This window comes from Lolium perenne, chromosome 6 (assembly GCF_019359855.2).
Source record: "Lolium perenne isolate Kyuss_39 chromosome 6, Kyuss_2.0, whole genome shotgun sequence".
Lineage (NCBI taxonomy): Eukaryota > Viridiplantae > Streptophyta > Magnoliopsida > Poales > Poaceae > Lolium > Lolium perenne.
Genome location: NC_067249.2, coordinates 41,759,607 through 41,774,767, shown reverse-complemented (window position 1 = coordinate 41,774,767; position 15,161 = coordinate 41,759,607). Strand labels below are relative to the sequence as shown.

At 43.9% G+C, this 15,161-nt stretch overlaps 1 long non-coding RNA gene and 1 pseudogene across 3 annotated transcripts; one reads left to right on the top strand and one right to left on the bottom strand.

The window, feature by feature from the left end:
• LOC127308253 (uncharacterized) lies at nucleotides 1-7,447 on the top strand. 3 transcript variants are annotated; one of them, XR_007856373.2, is made up of 8 exons: nucleotides 1-499; nucleotides 615-737; nucleotides 1,888-1,963; nucleotides 3,184-3,262; nucleotides 3,513-3,579; nucleotides 4,632-4,687; nucleotides 4,798-4,931; nucleotides 6,874-7,447. It is a non-coding gene; the product is annotated as an uncharacterized lncRNA (long non-coding RNA). The 3 variants fall into 3 exon arrangements; XR_011746710.1 differs by lacking the exon at nucleotides 1,888-1,963 and adding an exon at nucleotides 6,567-6,654 and having other exon boundaries at nucleotides 2-499; XR_007856372.2 differs by lacking the exon at nucleotides 1,888-1,963 and having other exon boundaries at nucleotides 141-499.
• Nucleotides 7,448-13,110: 5,663 nt separating this feature from the next.
• On the bottom strand, nucleotides 13,111-14,344 carry LOC139829832 (uncharacterized; annotated as a pseudogene).
• Between the last annotated feature and the right edge of the window lie 817 nt (nucleotides 14,345-15,161).

Below are 15,161 nucleotides of genomic sequence, written 5' to 3'. Positions count from 1 at the left end.
CAAAGCACGCCCTCATCTAACGCCTTCGATTTCCCTCCCGAATCCCCCTTCCTCTCTCCCTCAAACCTCAATCGCCGCCGCCCCGGCACCTCGCCGGCCACCGCAGCTCCGGCTCCTCCACCCCAACCCACCCCCCCACTCCAACCACAAACCCCACCGGCGGCCGCATCCCCCACCACCCACGCGATCTCTTCCCCTCGATCCTCGCCGGCGCATGCGACCCACCTCCGCGCCGTCAAGAACCGGCGACCTCCACCCTCGAGGTCAACTCGATCTCCGCCGTCCTCTGGGGATCCTTCACCGTGCGGATTCCGACCCTCGGCGCCGCGCTCCGGGAAGACGTACATCCCCTGGGCACGCCTCCATCGGCGAGCTCCTGCCACGGCGCCCATCCGGAGCACGAAGGCCGCTTTAGTTCACCCAGCCACCGCGCCGCTATCCTACTCCGAAGACCTGCTACTGACCGGACCACTGCCGGCAGCCTCCACAAGCTGGCGAGGTGAGCACGAAGGTGGCCCATTCTAGTGATCCCTTCACCTCACGGCCTTTCCTCTCGTGCTAATGGAGTGCTGCGTTTTTTCCTCTCCCTGCATATGCGTGTGTGTGGGTGAAAGCCCTAGGAGAAGCTTGGGACAGATGGATTGATGGTGGTGCAGCTCGAGGAGGCGGCGGCGGGTTCGCGAGGGGCGACGGCTTGCTCGGACGAACGGATACTGCTACGGCTTGCTATTAGGAAGGTGACTCCTGTCTGCCGCCGTCTTTTTCTCTGTTGCTAAAACATCGCTGCATCAACTATGTATACTGGTTGGTTGGACCGTAGCTTGATGAGATGATTGCTACTCGTCGTTGTCGTTCAGATTTGTTGTATCTTGCAGCCATCTATCTGGTGGTTCCTCTCCTAATTTGTGTGGCCTGAACATGGTGAAATTTTGTCATGTGCGGTTCTTACTAGTCCTAGTACTTGATTATCTGCGTCTTTTTGTGGAGTTAGTTTCGGTTGAAACATACATAGGTGTTGTTTGCTGGCCGGTGCTTGTGCAACTTAATAGATACGTATATGCATTGCTGCTAGGTTGGAAGATACGTTGCTGTTACTTCTAGCAGCCAAGGAAAACAGTAATTAACTCCTCTGTTTTTTCTCACTGATTCAGTATCACGTATGCATGCCTTGCCGTGACTTATTTCTAGTAAATTCTCTTTGCCCAAATTATTGCAAACTTGTCATGTAATTTTTGCTAGTACAGATGTTTAACACTTCACGTTATGTGATGCATTCATTCTTTGATCGGTGGTGCTCCTATTTGTTTACATGTCTTAGCTAGATTCAGAGTTATAGCTTTGAATATTTGTCGAAAACTTGGTCCACGAAAACAGTTTATGTAGTGTTTGCATTTGGTCCCGAGCTAGATCTTTTGGTTTTTGTGTAATTAAGCATTCTTTTCAATCTAATTTATATCATGTGGAGTTGAACGATGCTATCCCTTTCTTGCCCAGATAGGTCAATATCTCCTTTTTATTGATTGTATATATTCACTCCTCGGCTGTCATTTACGATGATGGTTGCTTTCTTATGTTAATGTGATTAGTAAGTTATTAATTCTTTACAGAGGTTATTACTATTGTGTTTAAAGCCAGCATTGAATAATACTAACTATGGAGTTGCTATTCACGGACTGAAAAAGTACAACTATTACGATTTTGCTTGGCATTAGTGCTTGTTTGCTGTCAGAGTGTCAAGTACTTTCGCTGACTGGTTTTTCTCAAATTGACTAGTTTATGAACTAAACTAGCTTATCGTACTCTTATATTGACTTTTATTTTTATATCTCAGCGCCAACAAAAAAGTCTGCTTCCTTTATCTTTACAAGTTAAAATTTTCATGTGTAGGATTATCTTAAAGAGTAGCTGCAACCCTGATCTGCTATAGAAGCATCGTAGAAGATAAGGTCCCCTGTAAAACATGGTATTTGCCGAGGCCCTAGTATCAATCTTTGGACCTCTGCACAACGTGAAGTTAATTAGTTTTCAGACATTGCCAAGGCTCTAGTGCCATGTATTTGCCTCTTGCTGCCTTCTCTGATGATTTTGTGCTTTTTTGGGCTTGTCATTCTCCGCCAGTTTTGCTGCACACAAGGTTTATTTCTATGTGATGTGTTTGTGATGTCGTTATGTATTCTTTCATGGCTGGTTTATGGCATGCATGGCTGAGTATTTATTTGTTCTATTTGTCAAAAATTTGACTTATTTGCCCTCTCTTGCGGTGTTCGAAGACTTTCGTCAGGTGTGAATATTGAGTGTGTTTGTGCCAGTGTTAGATTTACTTCGAGAATTGAAAGATCATGAGATAATATGGTCCTCTTGTTTACCTTTCTTGCAGTACAGGTGCTTGAGTTTACTGTATTTCCTTTGAATTATTTGTTGTTTCATTTTTCTTCTCAAATTGCGAACCAGCAAGGTTAGGTTTCTTCTTGTGGCCTGAAATTGAACTTATGGATAATTTGAGCTTGTATTATTTGATCTTATGGTGATTGATGGCTAAATTTAAAAGCTTTTTTCCTTTTTCCCCTCTGATGAAGTCAAGGCCTTTGCCTATTTTGGTTGAATCTGTTCTTGATTTGAGCTCGCTCCATTCAAGTATTATACCATGATTTTCACAAACTTTCGAAACTGATTTTTGTTCAGACTTGTGTTCTGCCGGAGGCTAAAAGCAGGTGAAATCGATTTGGCTACTTCGTGATATCATCTCACCGAAACTGTTTGTCCTTATGGTACTTGTTTTACATAGTAATACCTACTCTACCATGATCATGGGGGTGTGTCTGGGCAAGAAAAGGCGTTGTTGTGCACATGTGCTATTTGTCTTTTCTTTAGTGAAGTATTTGTTTGTCTTGAACTTCGGCCTTCAGTTACAAACTTGGCGTTTTCAAGCTAATTGGCTACCTCATTTCTTATTAATATCAAATTACCAGGCTCTTTTAGTTGTGTGTTTCAGGAAAAATGTTGCATCAGGCATTATCATTGGATTTAGATTGCTGTTATAATTATCCTACTGAATATTATTTCAGTAACATAGGAATCATGGCTAATAAAGACAGTTGCAGTTTTACTGCACTTTTCTGCTTTATTTTGGGAAAAGGACGCAAAATACTAACTAGAAATATTATGCTTATGTTTATTTTGCAGGTTGCACTAGCTGTTTGTGTTACTGCATTAGGGAAAGGCATCCCATATGTGTATTAGACTACCTCAGACTCAGAGAAAGGTATGCTTATACAATGTCTCGGTGATTTTCTATAGTTTGTAATAACAGTTGATCATGCTTCCTATGTTACTTTGCTTCCCATTCTTTTTTTATTGCTTGCTGCCATATGCTTGAGTTGTTGCCTAACATGGAATTCTTTCTAGAAATAATTATGACTGCTCCTCCATATCTTAGTTGTAAGCTATTGGAATTATCCTCTTTGTTATGTTGTTCTCCAATGTTTCTTCACTTGGATTTCTACCGAGTGCAGTTACTTGGCAAGGAGTGTGGTGAAGGGCACAATATATCCTGAGCGGCACACTACAATTTTGTTTGAGGTACTATCTTTTTATGACAGCTAAATGGTCCTTTCTAAGGAAAAAGTTCATATCCTTTCTTTAATTTGGTGAAATGTTTTCATGCAGAAACATAGTTGTAGCATTCCTTATGTACATTATTAGCCAACTCTGTTTTCATTACCTTATTGAACTATTCTACATTTTCTGAACCACGTAGTGGTGTTGTCTGTATCGAAAAAACAAGCGTGTGAGTAATTACTGTAACCTAATTCTCGTGCTTAATTACTAGTTCTGTGGTTTTGTAGGTAGTAATGATTGTCATATTAACAAAAAAGCAATCATATTAGGAATAAATAATTTGCTCATGTATATGTAATTGCTGCTGATATTTATAATTCCGTGACACTAACGAATCTGGTTAATTTGGTGGGATGTTCTGTAGTACTTTTTATGCACATTATTACCCAACTATTCTTCATTTTCTGAACCACTTAGTAATATATTTTGTATCAAAACAACTAACAAGCGACTAGAGTGTCTAGCCCTAATCCTGGAGCTGTCGAGCACCATCCCCGCCACATAAGCTCCCAGGTCACTCAACTTGTTGCCTTAGTGAAACTTGGCGGTAACATCTGGTCTAGGAGATGCAACCCTGACGAGGAAGAGGCCACGAGATTCGACGGCCAGGAACCTAATGGCATCATGCTCAGATTTGGTCGCCTATCGCCTTGCATCCTCTGCAATTCTGCCGTATTGAAAATGCTGATGAAATAATAAATGCTATGCTCTGGTAGTTCCTTCAGTTTTGTAGCTAAGCTAGTCATGTTGAATGCTATCTCCAGCTGGGTGATGAGAGTATCTATCTTCCTAGACTTGATATTTTCAGAGTATTGGCAATGAATCTCTACTAGGAAAAGCCTTTACTAGTAGTTTCTTTGTTAGGTCAGTCTGAAGGTTTAACTTTTACTACTAGTGTGGTGGATCTCTACCATCCACTATTCCCAAGAATTCGTTCCTACCTTTTCATGCCTCCTATTCAAGCTCATAGTATTGTTACTTTGCCTTTAACTTCCTATTTATCTTTTTTTTAGGATTGAGGAAGCATTCAACAATTATAGTGCAAGGATAGATATACCATCTGATTGAGGTACAATTTCCAACTTCAAAGCATGCATAGCAAGTGAATGCGGCATGACCTTTGTGTATAATCGATTTTTTCATGTTGTCATTGGTCATCACATAGCTTTTCTTGCACAGCCAACTCAGCAGACACTCACGATGATTGTTTCTTGAGTGGGAGGAGATTCTGAAACAAGTACATAAATGCTTACAGGGACGTTTAGTAGATCCACTGAAGCAGAACAACATTTTTGGGCGCAATGTCAGCAAAGGTTTGTTTTCTGCCTGTAGATCATTTATTTTATGGTAGAAAGGATGATTATGCATAATGTTAAGTTGCAGCCATTTTAGTGAGTTTTAGATAAGCTTGGTCGTTGTGATGTTAAACTTTTTTTTTTCTTATTCATCTCTATTTTAATGTGTTTTACCCTGCCTCTCGGGGGGAGAAGTGCCACATGATTTCCTCTTTTTCCAAATTTGAGTACTTGCATCACAGATAGTTCAGCTCTATTTTGGGGCATTGATTATGCGTGTAAGCAAAAGTATGGTTCATTATTCTCTTTTATAACCCATTATCCATGATGTCTTATTTGGCATGATCTCTTTTATATTATGGTTCATTATTCTGCTATTTCACCAATCATAGCACCTTCATCTCGGTTCACATAATGAGTTGTCGAATTGAGCTCCCACATCCAGAGTTCCATTATTTGTACGATTTCCCAATTTTCAATCCTTTGTCAACTCTTGTCCAAACTGTACCTTCTTATGGTTCACCAGTAACTGACTTGTATTTGCTAATTCCTCATCGCTGCACGCGATTGCCATTTACGAGCCAGTATATTTCATTTTAATGTTGTGTACAAGGAAAATCTCAGTCATTTAATCAAGGAGTCAGTTGCATAGCACACTAACATGATGTTGAACCGCTTTCACTTATTGGTCTTTGTTAGATCCACATGCATGCTTGGTTCTGGTCACAACTGCTTATATGTTTGAAGTTGCTAATGGCTTAATTTTGGTATGCCAAGTGGCTTTGTTGGCTGGGTTGATTTACATGATGAATGACATTATTGCCTCATGGCTGCGCTGTTTGTGCAAATTTGAAATTTTAGCATCTTGGTATAGCATGTTTTAGTGGGTTCCCCTTTTGTAGTCTAGAGCTTTCTTTTTAGTTTAGAGGGGTCAATTGTTGCTTATTTGTTGATGGCTGGATGCTTTTGGCTATTAAATGTGTTGCTTCCTGGTCTGGTGCTTAGTTCGTTCTGTGCGTCACCGAATAGTATTTGTAATGAACATTTTAATGATGTTGTTTCTGTTATCTGCCTGGCCCAGGTTAAAGCCAATGTGGTGAGCTCTTGGTTCACCCCTTCTATCTTTGGGTCCCTTGCACTTACCGTGGCTATGTTATTCTCTGGCTTGCTACCTTGCCATCTAACTTTCTAATTTCTGTTGCTAGGAATCTAGTATATATGCCTGGTTATTTGAGGTCCTGATGCTTGTGTGCTTGGAAAGCTAATGGACTCAATGATCTTGTGTTAGTAGCCTCAGCTCGCTGTTCTATAGCTCTCAATGTACTGTGTGGTTTTGATCTTGTCCTGTTTTGGGAGTATAGCTCCATTATTTTACACTTTTCTAGTTCTGGTTAAGAAAATAGCGGAGGAACAAATTCACTGGTTGGACATTAATCCCATGTTGTTGACTGAATGTCCATGCACGTAAACAAAGAAAGAGAGAAAGGAGAGTCTCATGTTGTTGCCATTTTATTTATTTATCTAATATGATGATGTAAGAAACCATGTGTCTAGCTCACCTCGAAGGAACACCATGAAGGCATTATCTCATTTAGTTGATACCTTCTGATTTGTTGTCGTGCATACATGTGGTTGGCGGATGCCCTGATGCAGCGGAGGCAACAGCAACAGTGAGGGAGAAATGGATCTGCAGGGAGGTGGCTTGGAGAAAGGGAGCTAGACTAGCTGTGTGTTGTTTCAGGTTCTGGTCTGGCTGCACTAGGGAGATGCTAGCCGATTTTCCACTGTCATGAAGCAAATTATTTTTTGGCTAGCTGTGTGTTGTTTCATGTCCAGTCGCCTAGCTAGCTGTCGTTTTTTGATATGATGATGGAAAAAACAGTGAAGCTCAACTCGAAGGAACACCCCAACCTTTTTTCTCATTTAGTTGCTACCTTCTGATTTGTTGTGGTGAATGCAGGTAGTGGACGGATGTACATATGAGATGCCAACGGAGCCATGTTCTTGGACCTGCGGTGCTTGGTAGCCGGTTGGGATGTACGCTGCGCCGGAGGATCGGCTGGCTAACAACGGTTGGTGGTGAGAGAGAAGGAAGGGGAGAGATGTACGCGGGCCTGCACTGATGCAGCGGCGGCAGCAGCAACAGTGAGGGTAAAATGTAGCCGCGGGGTGGTGGCTTGGAGAAAAGGAGCTAGACTAGCTGTGTGTTGGTTCAGGTTTTGTTCCGGCTGGACTAGCGAAGATGCTAGTTGTGTGTGTGGTGTATCATTCAGGTTCTAGCTAAAGTGTGGACAAGATGCATCTGGCCAAAATTTTCCACCAATGCTGCTGTACATGCTAGCTAGCTAGGTGTTGTTTCATGTCCAGTCGCTTGGCTTGCTGCAGCTGTCGTGTATACTGTAGTTTCGCTGGTGGCCAAGCAATATCTTGTGCTAAGTTCTTTATATGTATTTAAATGCCTTGAGGATGTTATGTGCTGTGAATGTACGGAAAACAATTTATCAAAAATCACTAAATTGAGCTTAGCTAGTACATTTAATTGTTGGAGAAAATTCCTAATTTGAGGTTGTTTTGTACATGAGCATGCACTTGAGAATTGGATGAGTGTTGGAGCTACTAGTTGTTTTGTATGTTTGCAGTCTGACAAGAAGGTGGTGTCAAGAAAGCTACATGAAGACTATGTATTGCCAAAACAATTCATGAGGAAGATTGGCATCCGAGCTTCATTGTAAACAAGTAGGAAGAGGAAGTTGTTGATGTGTGCTAGATCGGAAGCAAGAACCTCTGGTAACAAAGGCCGCATGATTGGTGTTGTATGCAATATTGGAAGTTATTACTATCAGCATTTGTGTAGATGTCCGAAAAGAGAGAGACAAGGTGTATGTATGGTTTTCTGCTACACGAATATTTGTGTTCTCTAGCTAGGTTTGCTCGTCCTGTGTTCCTGGGAGAGAAAGCAACATGCTATGCAAATCCATTTTTGCCGAACTTGTGGACAACTTAGCTGGCCAAATCTCGAGCCACAATATGGCAGTGTTGACAGGAAGAGGAGGATGGATGGCCTGCCATCTGGAGGCTGTGAATACAGTTGCCACTTGTCACCGCCTATCTTGTGTACTACTACCTCTTGCCTCCATCATCATCCGGCACGCTTCCTTTTGCAGGCGCGACGGCGAGAAAAAGGTATTCCGAAGCATGGCAAGTTGTCGGTGTTGCTTGTAGAAATAAGGGTAGCATGTAGAAGAAATCTAGGAGAGATTTTTGATGGAGGCAAATTCATGTGTGTTGAACTTGCGCACAAGTTCAAATTCATGTGTGTCAAATTAACTTGTGCACACCATAGCTAGCCAAAATCCACAATATTGCAGTGTGGACGGGAAGAGTAGGGCGGATGGCCGGTCATGTCGATGTTGGAAATACATCGGCCTCCATGTTGATGCTAGAAATACACTTTGCCACTTTTCGCCACCCGATATTGCGTTTCTACCATCAGCCTCCATCTTTCTCCGGCACGCCAAGTTGTCAATATTGCTAGTATAAATAAGGGAAGCACGTAAAAGAGATCTGGTAGTGACACCCAAAAGCTAGAAACCGGCATAATTACCGTGATCTCATTTTGGCTGGCTGGTATAGTAGGAAGAATGGAAAACCGAGGCGCCCACCCCATCCCATAATTAGCTAGTACGTGGATCTCATCACCGGCCACTGTCATTATGGGATGGATGCCAGGTCACCGATCCTGGTGAGAGGAGAAGCATCGGATCGAAATGCCCTGAAGTATCTTTGAAAAACTCGAACCTCTTTTCCTCCAAAAAATAGTCTATAAATACAAGGCCATGGTTATAGGCGCATGCAGTGTGTGATTTGTGACTTGACTGGCGAAGATAAAAAAAAAAGGTATTCAAAAGCACACAAGTTGTCAACGGTGCTGAGCAGTAGAAATAATGAAAGCACGGACGGCAGAACTTATTAGATATGGAAAGCATGATTTGTGGGAGGAGCCAGAAATCAGTCATAATCTCAGTTTTGGTTGTCGAGATGAAAAACGGAAACGCCCGTCATTTATTGCTTGACTGGCTGACTACTAGGATTCCACCCCATAATTAGTTCGGCCCCTCACACCGTTATTTATTGCTTGACTGGTTGATTACTAGGATTCCACCCCATAATTAGTTAGGCTCCTCACGGCTGCCATTATGGTACGAGATATGTTTTGACGCCAGGTCACCGATCCGTGGTGCTGCCCATCCCATCCATCGATAGAAGAAACGGTGGGGAGAGGAGAAGCGTCGGATCAAAACACCCCAGAATTCTCTCTCAAAAACTCGAACCTCTTTCCCTCCAAAAAAGAGTCTATAAATACAAGACTGATGCAGCAGCCGCGGGCGGCATCGCGTGCGTGACTTGTGACTTTGGACTTTGGCGAGGCGAGGCGAGGGGAGGAGAGGGCATGTCACTCCGGATCATTTGGGAGAGGCAGCGCTGAGGCAGAGATGGATCTCCTCCTATTTGATCGATGAATCCAGCTTGAGGTACGGTTTACGGCTCCTGGCTCAGCTTCCTCTGTATCTGTCTTATTTCTCTCTTGAGAACTGAGTTCCAGCTCAGTGGCAAGGCAAGCGAGTGCGCAGCCAGCCCACCCGGGTTCGAATCCCCATCTCGCGGTAATTTCGCAGGGAGGGGCGAATAAACCGGGTTATCATCCTAGCGTCCATCCGCGGGGAGAGTCTCATCCTACCTAACAACGTATAGCCAAGGGAGGGATCATTCCCCCGTTGGTCAACGTTTTCTGTCTTATTTCTCTTGATTCCATCCATCCATGGCTCAGGCCGCAAGGGATCAACAAGAATCGCATGAGCTAATTAGCTACAGTTTAGAAAATGATCATGGTAATAGTCTACGGCCATCTATTATTCGCCGATCAAAGTATCAGTGCAAAAAAATACTCATATTGATGACGAGTTATGCTTACCTTTCTTTTGATGAAGCGGGTCATCGCCTTGTAGTCAGCAAATATTTTGAGGTTGAATAAAATAGCAAAAAAAGCAGAAAATACGCATGGTTAATGCATCCCAAAACATCGCCCTTTGTGTATTGGTGTGTTCTTCCATGTTTGTGTGAGTGCCAAAAATGCCCATGAGATTGTGTTGTGTAATCGAGCCTGGCCAAAGATTTTGTATTAGAGCATGACTGGAGGAGGCAACGAGAGACACATCACCGGAGAAGAAGATGTCACCATGAGCAGGAGTAAACAGCCTTGACAAAGAGGATCAACAAGAATCACATAAGGTTTCTGAACCAGCTATGATAACATCTAATCGAGCGGTTAACTACAATGAATTGCCTCACCCTCGGCGGCCCCGACAGCCCCTACCCTTACCCGCACCGGCAGGAAGCCCATGTAGAGCGATCCCACGTGCGAGAGCCGCAACATCGTGCCCGTGCTTCAGCAGTTCTACGTGCCCCGCGACGAGTGCTTCAACCACGTCAAGAAGGCCGACTTCACCTCCTACCTCCTCAAGGCAATCAGCGCCGGCATCCTCCCCCTTGCCAGGGAGCTCTTCGACACCGCAGTGCCACGAGAGTTCGATGACTTCGAGGACATGTACAAGCTCTACGAGGGCGGGATCACCGTCGACAAGGCGATCACCGACGGCAGGTTCTTCATCCTGGACCACCACGACAACTTCATACCTCAGCTGCTCAAGATCAACAGCCTCGAAAACACCTTCGTTCACGCCACCAGGACGTTGCTCATCCTGCAGGACGACGACACCCTCAAGCCAATCGCCATCGAGCTCAGCAGGCCACACCTTGATGAAATCGGCACCAAAGTGGTCGGCGCCGACAGCAAGGTCTACACGCCCCCCTCCTCTGCAGGCTCCGAGTCGGACAACAAGGTCCAGGACACTTAGTTTTTAAAATGAGGGTCGGCATTAATCGTATATGTTTGGTATTCTGGTGGAACCTTAATACCGCGGTCTGAAATATGTTACCAATATTGTCACAGACAATATAGCTTCATAGTTCTAACACTACCAGAACTACACCAAGTTCTCAAAGAACCCCTCGACTCAAACACCCTCGGTCATTGTTAAAACAATGATATACTCTGCATTCGTTTGTAGAATCTATCACAATATTTAGAACTCATCTAAATCTAGCATAGACTTCTTCTAGCCCATTGTGCTACCTTTTAATGGACACTTAGCCTAACTGAGATTGAATTTCATTTTTATATGTGACCAAACTAATATCGGTGCAACACCTTACAACACTTATTTCCTAATTCTTCCCCATGGTGTAGAAAAAGATATCTCATAATAGTACTACCAAATATGGTCAAAGAAAGGGAGAAACTGACTGGTGGAAATGGGAACTAGAAGTGGTGGCAGAGTTACGGACCAATCAGCTTGCCGATCACCAACAACTGATCCATCTGAGTCCTTCAAGTACTCGAACAGAAACTGAAGGATTTGTCTCGTACACCAACGCTTATTCTTGCCATAGACACTGAACAAGAAATGTGCAGCAAGTTAGGACACGTTTGTCAGCTGAAAAAAAAATCAGAAAAGCGCCAATACTGCGTTCAGAAACTGCAAATAACGAAGGCATTTGAATGGAAGATCATGTGAGTAAATTTTACATAGATGTGAAAGCAGTATGTTGAGCATATGGGGCCTGATACTGGAATAACAGTTTTGGGTCCTTGTTTGTACTTTGTACCTAGTACCACTTGTTTGTGCCACTATGTTCTTGGTTATGTTGTAATATAGGGAATCACTATCAGCGGCTCATCATTGACTACAGTTTTACGTGCGCCTTCCAAGCAGGCAATAACTCCTACCGGTACACACCAGTTGATTGTGTCCCAAGCAAACGGAATCACCGTTCCATCGTTGTCTCTCCGCACCATGTCACTAGGCCAACAGCGCTACTCCCAGGAAATCATACATGGATGCAAATCACCCTTGATGCCAAGCGGAGGAGATGATGGCTACAGGAGGCAGCATGAACCAAACCACAGGTAAATAGGTATTTTAATGAACTACACAAACAAACAAACAATGTATGCATTTCTATTCTTGAACCTGGCTTGGATCAATGTCTCAGTAAATATTGTAAAATATTGCATTTGACCTGGATCTATTTATATGCCTCACTAAATAGTGTAAAATGCTAACACATACACTTCATAAAGAAATTAGATATTAGGAGATGATTTTTTTTCACAAAGATGAGCAAGCAAGCATTTATGTAATCTTCAGATCAACTATTGAACAGATATATTAGAGAAATGTTAGTGGAACCTGTACCACAGACCATGGGGGCATGCGTGCGAATGTTTACTTACATAAATGATGCCAATGCTTAAGATGCTCCTCCATGCGATAGTTCAAAGTTTAGTTAAGTGAGCATCTCTCTTTAGCAGATACATGTACAGATATGAGCCCTGCACATCTCATCGTGCAGCCCAGTAGGTGTTTCCAATATGACCAATAGCTCCAAAATGTTATCTGTGATTGAACTAAAGGCATCTTGTTCTAGCATAACCTAGAGAACTCACTTCCAGACACTTTTAATAGATGAACGGATACATTTACATTTAGTTAGTTTAAGCAAAAACAGATCGTTGTGAATCTGCATATGAGCAAATGAAAACGTTGTTTTTTGTGAGACCACAGTTGAAGAATAGATTAATCCAAAGCCAGGTGAATTGATACTAGGGTCCTAAAAAGGAATTGCTAACAACAAGAGGCAACATCCTCGAGTTGCTCCCCAAAAGACTTTTTATCTAAATTTGGGCATGCATTGGAAAGATCCTCCAATTATCAACTATGAAGTGCGACAAAATAATAGAACAATCAGGAGTTCGTTAGCACAACGAAGAAGACATCATCCTTACCTTGGCTTATTGTCTCAATGCACTAAACTGAAGGTAGAAAATTTAATGTGTTGGAGAATGGTCCGGTCTCACAATTTCTTAGATCCAATGTGTGTGCTTAAAACCTGCAAGAGGACAAACAAGTTCACAACCAAGCCATGGTTTCTTCTCTACTGAATAATGCGGTTAACATGTCAGTATTTAAGAATAAAATTATCAGCTTCATCCCACGCTAGCAATGACCAAACCAGCATCAAACAGACATGTAACAGCAGACAACCAACACACAGTTACCAATTCTCGTAGCCTGTCCTTGGTTCAAGCAAATCTGAAATTCGTTGGCACTTGCCCTCTGCAAGCGGCGGCATAGTCTTCAACAAGGTGCGGCGCAACTTCATTGTGAGGGCATATGTACTTGTCCACGAATACCTTCTCGGTCACCTTGAATGCAGAATAGTAGTCCCGGTCACGATCTAGCAATCCGTTTCCCTTAAGAAACTTCAAAACGTGGTACCGGGGTCTGACCCGGCCCTCCAGGCTGTAATTGAGCATTGCCGGCCGACGAGCAATGTATGCCGGTTCCAACCCGATCTCAGAGATGAGCAACTTTGAGCTGCTCTCCAGCGTCTCCTTAGACCTCTTGAGCACCATCGGATTCTTGGACACGGCAGTTGATGAGCTCAGCATCCGACCACCTGAAGGTGTTCTTCAAATTCTCCATTCTGGCTGCTCAGAAGCCCGCCACCACGCAGCAGGAGCCTGAACATTCCAGAGCCACGTGGCACACCTAGACTTTCCGCATTGGCCACCATCGCCTTGAGACGCTCCGGGTTGGTGAGGAGCATGCTCGGCCTGGCGAGACACGTGTTGGAAATATCGCAAGCACCTAGCCCGCACCCCTGCAGAAAGGCGACATTGGGCTTCACTGGATTCTCAAGGTCGGCCGAGAGGAGACGAGGGCAGCGCTTGATCGCCTGGAGGAAGCTCTCGGAGGAGCCGAAGAAGGAGAGGTAGTAGTGCGTCCTGGAAACGACGGATCTGCGGCGGATTTTGGCGGGGGCGAGCGAGACGAGGCAGGCAATCTGGGAATGGGACAGACCGAGGCCGGTGAGCTGGACAACGGTGGGTGCCAGGTTTCTTTCCACGCCGGCGCAGAGGAACTCGGGATCCTTGTCGACGAGGGCGGCGATGTCAGCGCTGGAGAGGCCGAGGCCGGCGAGGTAGGCAAGGACAGCGTCGGGATTGGTGGGGGACTTGAGGTGGGAGAGCTTTGTGGAGGCCTTGAGGGCTTGCGCCCGGGTAAGGCCGCAGGTGTCGACGAGGTACTGCTCGACGGCGAACGCGGAGCTTGGGGAGGCAGCCGCTGAGTGTAGTCGGTGGAGAGGGGAGGCGGCGGGGTGAGAAGAGAGGAGATGGGTGAGGACGCAGCTTCGCAGGCGGAGCATGGCGGCAGGCGACGGCGCCGGTGGCGCTTCCGGTGGGGAATCGAGTCGTGTGGAGAAGCGAAACCCAGAGCTGGGCCTCCATCGTCAATTCTCACGGCAAGAGCAAGATGGGCTCGCGCGTCCGTTCCGTTGGCCTCCGCCCTCCATTTTTTTGTTCTGTTTTTAAAGTCTATTTTCTTTACTATTATGAGTATTTATTAGCTCAAACTATGAGAGTACTACTTAGCTGTGTTTTCTTGATATCTGAAATACTACCTCCGACTAGATTTAGAAGTGCGCCTTGGCGCACGATCCCGTTGAACTCGTGTAGATGTGGACTTTGTATAAAGACGATAATAAGTTGTAGAAAATTGATTAAGATTAGTGATAACCTGAAGGTCAATGAGGAATTGTACATGTAACGGCATTTATAAAGCAACTCAACGAAATGCACACAACATTCCATCTCAACAATTATAATCCGAGACAAAACATCAAACACACATATCAATTGCCTTGCAGTTACACTAAAAAGAATGATATTATAGCACATAGAGTATACGTGTATCAAGATCCAGAACACATGTCAATTGCCCATCTATATTCCTTCTACAGAACCATATAAATTGTACATGAGAATCTTCATAATAGTAAATAGGGTGGCACACATTCACCACCAGCAATGACTTTTTAAGAGAACGAACTGGGGACAACATCCATGTTTTTCCATAGTGACAATTGAAGGTAATCTCGGCAAACAATTTTGATAAGAAAATTGGTTATAAGCCTGTTGTTAATATAGTCTGAAGAATCCCCTACATAATTTCTGCAAAGAAGGGTAACTATTAAGAAACTGGAGAACTAACAGAAAAATAAAACCAAACTTAATAAACCAGTGAAAATTTGAAATGGATACCTTGTCACATTTTTAGGAAGCCA